Source organism: Pelophylax lessonae (assembly GCF_965119305.1).
Source record: "Pelophylax lessonae genome assembly, chromosome: 11".
NCBI lineage: Eukaryota > Metazoa > Chordata > Amphibia > Anura > Ranidae > Pelophylax > Pelophylax lessonae.
In genome coordinates, this window is record NC_138778.1 from 230,224,258 (window position 1) to 230,236,275 (window position 12,018).

Below are 12,018 nucleotides of genomic sequence, written 5' to 3' on the forward strand. Positions count from 1 at the left end.
CGACTGTCAGCGCTATCTAGTGGTCATATTGCAGACTTTTTTGCAGCAATTATCCTAATTGTGAGCTCCATCTAACGACCATAATGCAGTATTGCAGCCTTTTTCCTAATTGTCAGCGCCTTCTACTGGCCATAATGCAGTATTGCTGACTTTTTCCTAATTGTCAGCGCCATCTAATGGCCATAATGCAGTATTGCAGCCTTTTTCCTAATTGTCAGCGCCATCTTGTGGCCATAATGCAGTATTACTGACTTTTACCTAATTGTGAGCTTCATCTAGTGACCATATTGCAGTATTGCGGCCTTTTTCCCGACTGTCAGCGCTATCTAGTGGCCATATTGCGGAATTTTTTGCAGCAATTATCCTAATTGTGAGCTCCATGTAGTGACCATAATGCAGTATTGCACTCCTTTTCCTAATTATCAGAGCCATCTAGTGGCAATATTGCAGTCTTATTCCTAATTGTCAGCGCCATCTAGTGGCCATAATGCAGTATTGCAGTCTTTTTTCTAATTGCCAGCACCATCTAGTGGCCAAATTGCAGTATTGCAGGCATTTTCCTAATTGTCAGCGCCATCTAGTGGCCAAACTGCAATATTACGGACTTTTTACGAATTGGCAGCTCTATCTAGTGGCCATACTGCAGTATTGCAGCCTTTTTTCTAATTGTCACCACCATCTAGTGGCCATATTGCAGTATTGCAGCCTTTTTACTAATAGTCAGCGCCATCTAGTAGCCATACTGCAGTATTGCAGCCTTTTTCCTAATTGTCAACGCTATTTAGTGGCTATATTGCAGTATTGCAGCCTTTTCCCTAATTGTTAGCGCCATCTAGTGGCCATAATGCTGTATTGTGGCCTTTTTCCTAACTGTCAGCGCCATCTAGTTGCCATAATGCTGTATTGTGGCCTTTTTTGTAATTGTGAGCCCTATCTAATGGCCATACTAAAGTATTGTGGCCTTTTTCCTAATTGTGAGTGCCATCTAGTGGCCATACTACAGTATTGCGGACTGTTTCCTAATTAGCAGCGCCATCTAATGGCCACATTGCAGTATTGCAGTCTTTTTTCTGATTGTCATCTCCATTTAGTGGCCATAATGCCGTATTGCGGCCTTTTTCCTGATTGAGGTATTCCAGGGAAGAATAGCACATTATGGCCACTAGATGGAGCTGAGGATGACAGGAAATTACTGTTAATAAGTGCAATCCGGCCAGAATTCGTCACGGATAAGCAAATGCTTGTCACAGCGATTTAAAAATAAATAAATAAATAAACAGACCCTTAATCTGCACTTTTTAGTTTCCACAAATGCCTGTTGATCCTGTCAGTGAAGTCCACCTAATGCAGCTTCCTGTGATGGGATGACAACCATGCTGCACTGCTGCAGAATTCAGAGAAGAGTTGTCACCCTCACATAGGCGGTGCCTGGTTAAACTACAGTGGGAGGAGAACTGGGGGCGTGGCTATCAGCATTGTTAGTCTGCAGGTTATTAATTAGCACCTAGCCCCTCCCATTGCTTTCTGGATTGACAGCACTGCTGCTGTTGCTGAAACCCCTCCCATTATGAGCTGCAGTGTCTGGGAGGGGAAACGTGTGAGACACAAATGGAGGAGGATTTGGCTCAGCCAGGGAGGGTATTTATTTCTTTATGAATATTGGACAACACAAAGGGTTACATTTAAAAAAAAAATCTGCAGAGCTATTCGACCTGTGACACTGCATCTACATTCGTTCTGTGTGAATGGGCGCAAAATCAAATGTTATTTTCTCTCCAGGTCGAATATTGTTCATTTGCAAAACAGTGGTTCTTGAACATACCTCATTGTGGCCACCAGATGGAGATGATGATCATAGTAAAAAGGCATTTAACTCCTATGATCGTCAGCTCCATCTAGTGACCATAATGGAGTATTTTCCTGGTTCACTTTTCTTTATGAATGAATAGCGTTTGACCTGGAGAAGAAAAAAATAGCCTAATAACATTTGATTTTGCCCCCATTCGCACAAAATGATTGTACTAATTAATTATTTCAGCACCCACACATCTTGCATCGTATGGATTCCTGTAACAAAGAAAGTCAAGCGGCTTGTGTGCCTCATCAATAACACAATGAATGCTCCTGACAGCCCATTGAAGTAAAACCCACCCCCTCCAGCAGAGGCTGAGGAAAGCGTTGTGCTCTGTGATGATAAAGACATACAATGGAGTTGGTGAGCCTGCAGAAGAATGTGATTTTTAATGACCCACATAGCAGGATTTATGAGGTTTATTCACTCATTACAATGAAGACGATCGGCTCCTGGTCCCGTTCCAGGAAATGTCAGTTCTTAGGCAATCCTTTTAATTGGATGCAAATGAAAAGAAAACTGAAGTTCATCACTGTTGATACCGCAACCATAGACTAGGGACCGTATCACACTGGAGATACTCCCACCATAGACTAGGGATCGTGTCACACTGGTGATACCCCCACCATAGACTAGGGACCGTGTCACACTGTTGATACCCCACCATAGACTAGGGACCGTGTCACACTGTTGATACCCCACCATAGACTAGGGACCATATCACACTGGAGATACTCCCACCATAGACTAGGGACTGTGTCACACTGGAGATACCCCCACCATAGACTAGGGACTGAGTCACACTGTTGATACCCCCACCATAGACTAGGGACCGTGTCACACTGTTGATTCCCCCACCATAGACTAGGGACTGTGTCACACTGGAGATACCCCCACCTTAGACTAGGGACTGTGTCACACTGTTGATACCCCCACCATAGACTAGAGACCGTGTCACACTGGTGATACCCCCACCATAGACTAGAGACCGTGTCACACTGGTGATACCTCCTCCATAGATTAGGGACCATGTCACACTGGTAATACCCCAGCATTGAATAAGGATCATGTCACACTGGAGATACCCCCACCATAGACTAGGGACTGTGTCACACTGTTGATACCCACACCATTGACTAGGGACCGTGTCAAACTGGCGATACCTCCACCATAGACTAGAGACCGTATCACACTGGTGATACCTCCACCATAGACTGGGGACCGTATCACACTGGTGATACCTCCACCATAGACTGGGGACCGTATCACACTGGTGATACCTCCACCATAGACTGGGGACCGTATCACACTGGTGATACCCCACCATTGAGTAAAGATCATGTCTCACTGGAGATACCCCCACCATAGACTAGAGACCGTGTCACACTGGTGATACCCCCACCATAGACTAGAGGCCGTGTCACACTGGTGATACCCCCACCATAGACTAGAGGCCGTGTCACACTGGTGATTCCCCCACCATAGATTAGGGACCGTATCACACTGGTGATACCCCACCATTGAGTTAGGATCATGTCACACTGGAGATATAGTACCCCCACCATAGACTAGAGACCGTGTCACACTGGTGATACCTCCACCATAGACTAGAGGCCGTGTCACACTGGTGATACCTCCACCATAGACTGGGGACTGTGTCACACTGGTGATACCTCCACCATAGACTAGAGACCGTGTCACACTGGTGATACCTCCACCATAGACTGGGGACCGTATCACACTGGTGATACCTCCACCATAGACTAGGGACCGTGTAACACTGGTGATATGCCCACCATAGACTGGGGACCGTGTAACACTGGTGATATGCCCACCATAGACTAGAAACCATGTCAAACTGGTGATACCTCCACCATAGACTAGGGACCGTGTAACACTGGTGATATGCCCACCATAGACTAGAAACCATGTCAAACTGGTGATACCTCCACCATAGACTAGGGACCGTGTCACACTGGTAATACCTCCACCATAGACTGGGGACCGTATCACACTGGTGATACCTCCACCATAGACTGGGGACTGTGTCACACTGGTGATACCTCCACCATAGACTAGAGACCGTGTCACACTGGTAATACCTCCACCATAGACTGGGGACCGTATCACACTGGTGATACCTCCACCATAGACTAGGGACCGTGTAACACTGGTGATATGCCCACCATAGACTAGAAACCATGTCAAACTGGTGATACCTCCACCATAGACTAGGGACCGTGTCACACTGGTAATACCTCCACCATAGACTGGGGACCGTATCACACTGGTGATACCTCCACCATAGACTGGGGACTGTGTCACACTGGTGATACCTCCACCATAGACTAGAGACTGTGTCACACTGGTGATACCTCCACCATAAGCTAGGGACCGTTTCACACTGGTGATACCTCCACCATAGACTGTGGACCATTTCACACTGGTGATACCCCACCATTGAGTAAGGATCATGTCACACTGGTGATACCTCCACCATAGACTAGAAACCATGTCACACTGGTGATACCTCCACCATAAGCTAGGGACCGTTTCACACTGGTAATACCCCCACCATAGACTAGAGACCGTGTCACACTGGTGATACCTCCTCCATAGATTAGGGACCATGTCACACTGGTAATACCCCAGCATTGAATAAGGATCATGTCACACTGGAGATACCCCCACCATAGACTAGAGACCGTGTCACACTGGTGATACCCCCACCATAGACTAGGGACTGTGTCACACTGTTGATACCCACACCATTGACTAGGGACCGTGTCACACTGGCGATACCTCCACCATAGACTAGAGACCGTATCACACTGGTGATACCTCCACCATAGACTGGGGACCGTATCACACTGGTGATACCTCCACCATAGACTGGGGACCGTATCACACTGGTGATACCCCACCATTGAGTAAAGATCATGTCTCACTGGAGATACCCCCACCATAGACTAGAGACCGTGTCACACTGGTGATACCCCCACCATAGACTAGAGGCCGTGTCACACTGGTGATACCCCCACCATAGACTAGAGGCCGTGTCACACTGGTGATTCCCCCACCATAGATTAGGGACCGTATCACACTGGTGATACCCCACCATTGAGTTAGGATCATGTCACACTGGAGATATAGTACCCCCACCATAGACTAGAGGCCGTGTCACACTGGTGATACCTCCACCATAGACTAGAGGCCGTGTCACACTGGTGATACCTCCACCATAGACTGGGGACTGTGTCACACTGGTGATACCTCCACCATAGACTAGAGACCGTGTAACACTGGTGATACCTCCACCATAGACTGGGGACCGTATCACACTGGTGATACCTCCACCATAGACTAGGGACCGTGTAACACTGGTGATATGCCCACCATAGACTAGAAACCATGTCAAACTGGTGATACCTCCACCATAGACTGGGGACCGTGTAACACTGGTGATATGCCCACCATAGACTAGAAACCATGTCAAACTGGTGATACCTCCACCATAGACTAGGGACCGTGTAACACTGGTGATATGCCCACCATAGACTAGAAACCATATCAAACTGGTGATACCTCCACCATAGACTAGGGACCGTGTCACAATGGTAATACCTCCACCATAGACTGGGGACCGTATCACACTGGTGATACCCCACCATTGAGTAAGGATCATGTCACACTGGAGATACCCCCACCATAGACTAGAGACCGTGTCACACTGGTGATAACCCCACCATAGACTAGAGACCGTGTCACACTGGTGATACCTTTACCATAGACTAGAGACCGTGTCACACTGGTGATACCTTTACCATAGACTGGGGACCGTGTCACACTGGTGATACCACACCATTCAGTAAGGATCATGTCACACTGGAGATACCCCCACCATAGACTAGAGACCGTGTCACACTGGTGATACCCCCAACATAGACTAGAGACCGTGTCACACTGGTGATACCTCCTCCATAGATTAGGGACCATGTCACACTGGTAATACCCCAGCATTGAATAAGGATCATGTCACACTGGAGATACCCCCACCATAGACTAGATACCGTGTCACACTGGTGATACCCCCACCATAGACTAGGGACTGTGTCACACTGTTGATACCCACACCATTGACTAGGGACCGTGTCACACTGGCGATACCTCCACCATAGACTAGAGACCGTATCACACTGGTGATACCTCCACCATAGACTGGGGACCGTATCACACTGGTGATACCCCACTATTGAGTAAAGATCATGTCTCACTGGAGATACCCCCACCATAGACTAGAGACCGTGTCACACTGGTGATACCCCCACCATAGACTAGAGGCCGTGTCACACTGGTGATACCCCCACCATAGACTAGAGACCGTGTCACACTGGTGATTCCCCCACCATAGACTAGGGACCATATCACACTGGTGATACCACACCATTGAGTTAGGATCATGTCACACTGGAGATATAGTACCCCCACCATAGACTAGAGACCGTGTCACACTGGTGATACCTCCACCATAGACTGGGGACCGTTTCACATTGGCGATACCTCTACCATAGACTGGGGACCGTTTCACACTGGTGATACCCCACCATTCAGTAAGGATCATGTCACACTGGAGATACCCCCACCATAGACTAGAGACCATGTCACAGAGGTTATACCCCCACCATAGACTAGAGACCGTGTCACACTGGTGATACCTCCACCATAGACTAGAGACCGTATCACACTGGTGATACCTCCACCATAGACTAGGGACCGTATCACACTGGTGATACCTCCACCATAGACTAGAGACCGTATCACACTGGTGATACCTCCACCATAGACTAGGGACCGTATCACACTGGTGATACCTCCACCATAGACTAGAGACCGTATCACACTGGTGATACCTCCACCATAGACTAGAGACCGTATCACACTGGTGATACCTCCACCATAGACTAGAGACCGTGTCACACTGGTGATACCTCCACCATAGACAGTGTCAAACTGGTGATACCCCCACCATAGACTAGGGACCGTGTCACACTGGTAATACCTCCACCATAGACTGGGGACCGTATCACACTGGTGATACTCCACCATAGACTGGGGACTGTGTCACACTGGTGATACCTCCACCATAGACTAGGGACCGTGTCACACTGGTGATACCTTTACCATAGACTAGGGACCGTGTCACACTGGTGATACCATTACCATAGACTAGAGACCGTGTCACACTGATGATACCTCCACCATAGACTAGAGACCGTGTCACACTGATGATACCTCCACCATAGACTAGAGACCGTATCACACTGGTGATACCTCCACCATAGACTAGAGACCGTATCACACTGGTGATACCTCCACCATAGACTAGAGACCGTGTCACACTGATGATACCTCCACCATAGACTAGAGACCGTGTCACACTGGTGATACCTCCACCATAGACTAGGGACCGTGTCACACTGGTGATACCTCCACCATAGACAGTTTCAAACTGGTGATAACCCCACCTCATGGTCTGGCACTTATTTGTTCTTTGATACTGATTGAGGAAAGGCCTGTTTGCTTTTGTAGCCTCCCCACCAATCCAGTGACCTCATTGGCAAACTTCCTACATTTGATCATTTGACACACTTTTCTTCCGGAGACATTTTCCGGCTGGGATCCGGGTAAACTTATGCCGTATAATATATAAAAAAAAAAAAAAAAAAGGAGAAATTGCTGATTTTATCCCAATGGAACACGCTGACATCTCAGATCAGATCTCTGCATTGCAAATGAAGAAGCAAAAGCTGAGCAGTCCCCATGGTGCTCCAGGTGAGATTAGCCTGCAAACTTACATCTCAGGTTGACGGCCCAGCTCCTCTACAGCAAAGCAATCAATTATTCCAGAAAACACGGCACAAAGGAGGAATATCATTTTGCATCTCTGTGTGCCGTGTTCAGGATTCTGGAATAATTGATTGTAAATGAAAAGGTTTTGCTTCAAATCCTCCTATTCAGCTGCTCAAAATGAGAAGGGGAATTCTATAGGGTGTCACTGGGTTGAAAGGTCTGAGGCTGAAGGGGCTGCCTTACTGTAATGCTGTAATAATAAATATGGGGGTCTTTTACTTTTTCAAAATGCTACAGAAAGGATTAAAATTCTCTGTTCTGGCAGCACACAGGAGAGGCAGACTGCGGCTCTCCCATAACAATGAAGTGACCCGGCTCTCTAGCGGGCCGACACTCACCCTGAACAACGCACCAATCAATGGGGCTGCTAGGGGCTAAGCGCTGTTGATTGGTGCACTGATCAGGTAGTGTGTTGGACGGCTAGGGAGCCAGGCCATTGCTTTGTTGTGAGAGTGGTGGCTTGACTTTCCCATGTGCTGCCAGCACCGGCTATTCTAATTCTTTGTGATTGGAAGCTGGAAAGGAAGTTAAAGAACCCCTGAATTCACTGCTACAGTATATTCAGCCTGACTGCACTACAGTATGGGTTCCATTGGGCTGTAATGCTGAACTCCAGGCTCTATATAGTCTGTGCAGAGAGCATAGCTGTGGGAGGGGCCCGCAGGCTCCACCCAGTAAAGAAAACTACAGGAGAGGGCGGAGACAAGACCAATCACCCTGCACAAGGAGAGAGAGCAGAGCTGTGGGAGGCGCTCAGCAGGCTCCACCCACTACAGAAAAATACAGGAAGGGGAGGAGACCAGACCAGTCACCTTGCAGAAGGAGAGAGCAGAGCTTTTGGAGGGGCCCACCAAGCACCACCCACTACAGAAAACTACAGGAGGGGGCTGAGACCAGACCAGTCCTCCTGCACAAGGAGAGAGAGCAGAGCTGTGGGAGGGGCCCACCAAGCACCACCCAATACAGAAAACTACAGGAGGGGGCGTAGACCAGACCAGTCATCCTGCACAAGGAGAGAGAGCAGAGCTGTGGGAGGAGCTCAGTAGGCTCCACCCACTACAGAAAAATACAGGAAGGGGAGGAGACCAGACCAGTCACCTTGCATAAGAAGAGAGAGCAGAGCTGCGGGAGCAGCTCAGCAGGCTCCACCGACTACAGACAAATACAGGAGGGGGCGGAGACCAGACAAGTCACCCTGCACAAGGAGAGAGAGCAGAGCTGTGGGAGGAGCTCAGTAGGCTCCCCCCACTACAGAAAAATACAGGAAGGGGCAGAGACAAGACCAGTCACCTTGCAGAAGGAGAGAGCAGAGCTGTGGGAGGGGCCCACCAAGCACCACCCACTACAGAAAACTACAGGAGGGGGCGGAGACCAGACCAGTCATCCTGCACAAGGAGAGAGAGCAGAGGTGTGGGAGGAGCTCAGTACCCACTAAAGAAAAATACAGGAGGGGCGGAGACCAGACCAGTCATCTTGCATAAGGAGAGAGAGCAGAGCTGTGGGAGGAGCTCAGCAGGCTCCATCCACTACAGGAGGGGGTGGAGACAAGACCAGTCACCCTGCACAAAGAGAGCAGAGCTGTGGGAGGAGCTCAGCAGGCTCCACCCACTACAGAAAAATACAGGAAGGGGCAGAGACAAGACCAGTCACCTTGCAGAAGGAGAGAGCAGAGCTGTGGGAGGGGCCCACCAAGCACCACCCACTACAGAAAACTACAGGAGGGGGCGGAGACCAGACCAGTCATCCTGCACAAGGAGAGAGAGCAGAGGTGTGGGAGGAGCTCAGTACCCACTAAAGAAAAATACAGGAGGGGCGGAGACCAGACCAGTCATCTTGCATAAGGAGAGAGCAGAGCTGTGGGAGGAGCTCAGCAGGCTCCATCCACTACAGGAGGGGGTGGAGACAAGACCAGTCACCCTGCACAAAGAGTGCAGAGCTGTGGGAGGAGCTCAGCAGGCTCCACCCACTGAAGAAGAATACAGGAGGGGGTGGAGACCAAACCAGTCACCCTGCACAAGGAGAGAGAGCCGAGCTGAGGGAGGGGCTCAGCAGGCTCCACCCACTACAGAAAAATACAGGAAGGGGCGGAGACCAGACCAGTCACCTTGCAGAAGGAGAGAGCAGAGCTGTGGGAGGAGCTCAGCAGGCTCCACCCACTTCAGAAAACTAAAGGAGGGGCAGAGATAAGCCTAATCACCCTGCAGGAGAGAGAGCAGAGCCGTGGGAGCAGCTCAGCTGACTCCACCCACTACAGAAGGGGGTGGAGACAGGACCAGTCACCCTGCACAAGGAGAGAAAGAGAGTAGAGCTGTGGGAGGGACCTAGCAGGCTCCACCCACTACAGAAAACTACAGGAGGGGGCGGAGACAAGTCCAGTCCCCCCTTTCACAAGGATAGAGAACAGCAGTGGGCGGTCTTTATTACAGAAAGTCTCACACTGGATTACTGCACAGATCTGGAAGAAATACAGAAAGCTCTCCGAGATTCAAGCAGAATACATTTACACAGTGGCGGCTGGTGCTCCAGGGGCCAGGGGGGGAGCCGCAGACAGGTCCCATCAGGACCACACCAGGACCCCAGACCCCCCACGGCTCACTCACCCTCAGCGGCGGCGGCAGCTTCAGCTTCTTCCCCCTCAGTAGAAGAGTCTCCTCCCCCATGCCCAATGGCATGGCTTCTACTTTCTGGCCAATCAGGAAACAGGTCTCAGGACCCATTTCCTGATTGGCCAGGAGGCGGATCCGTGTGACAATAGCGAATATTCATGCTCCCCGACCCCCTTTTTTTTTAGCCTGTGAGAGCCTCTAGCTCTAGTCACATGGTTAAAAAAAGAAAAAAAAAGCCCCATTGAACTCCATGCGTCCGGCGACCCGCATGTAGATTAGGGGGGTCGGACGCATGGATGGGGGGGGGGGGCGCCCCCAATACACCAGTCGACACTGCATTTACATGATATCTGTGAAAGGGTTAGACTCCTTGTCTAGTTTTTTGTCATTCACATCTCCTCTGGGTAGACTCACCCTATCTGTGTAAGTGACCATTGTCATCAAGACAGGAAATTATGGAAAATCCAAACTTCTACAGTTGTCACCAGAACAGGAAGAAAGTGGAAACCATCTAATGGGGACACCTATTCTAGTAGGTCTTGTACACTGGCTTACGTTAAAACAATGGCCACAGTTCTGTTATTTTTTTTTTTTACATCCAGCAGTCCAGCTTTTCACCATTCTGGCCAAAAATTACAACCACGGACGTATGTGGGACTGTCTCGGGCCTGTGCATACAGTCACATAGAAGTCTATAGGGCACCAATGCACACATGCAGCCATGGAAGAGGAGTTGCCACTGGATGTAAACAAACGAGATAAGTAGACAGTGGGGAAAATAATTGACCCCCTGCAGATTGTGTAAGTTTGCCCACTTACAAAGAAATGAAGGGTCTATAATTTTTATCATAGGCATATCTTATATGATAGAGACAGAATATCAACCAAAAAAAACACGATACAAATGTTATAAATGGAGTTGCAGTTCAGTGAGTAAAATAAGTATTTGATCCCCAAGCTAAACATGACTAAAGCCTCGTACACACGAGTCGAAATTCGGCCGGGAATTTTCGTCCGACGACCGATCTACCGATTTTCGGCTTGTTAGTATGATGCTTCCGACAACCGAAAAAATCCTGGTGTGCAGGCTATATAATTTTTGTCGACCGTCAAAACACGTCCAATTTTCGCCTCATTAGTACAGATTTCGATGGGGAAAAATCTTATGAGCAAGACTGGGCATGCTCAGAGATGAAAGAACACAAAGAAAGCAATCCAACACATGACATCACTTCTGAAGTAGAATTTTGTTGTGCGGGAAAATTCGTGTGCAGTCTAGAGCACATTCCAACCAACAGACACCACTCTGGACAAAAGACGGACGACCGGTCGGCGGAAATTCGGTGCGTGTGTACGAGGCTTTAGTAGTTGGTGGAGAAACCCTTGTTGGCAAGCACAGAGGTCAGACGTTTCTTGTAGTTGGTGACCAGGTTTGCACTCATCTCAGGAGGGATTTTGGTTCACTCTTCTTTACAGATCTTCTCTAAATCCTTAAAGTTTCTTGGCTGTCTCTTGGCAACTCAAAGTTTCAGCTCCCTCCATAAATTTTCTATAGTATTAAAGTTTGGAGACTGGTTAGGCCACTCCATGACCTTAATGTGCCTCTTCTTGAGCCACTCTTTAGTTGCCTTGGTGGTATGTTTTGGGTCA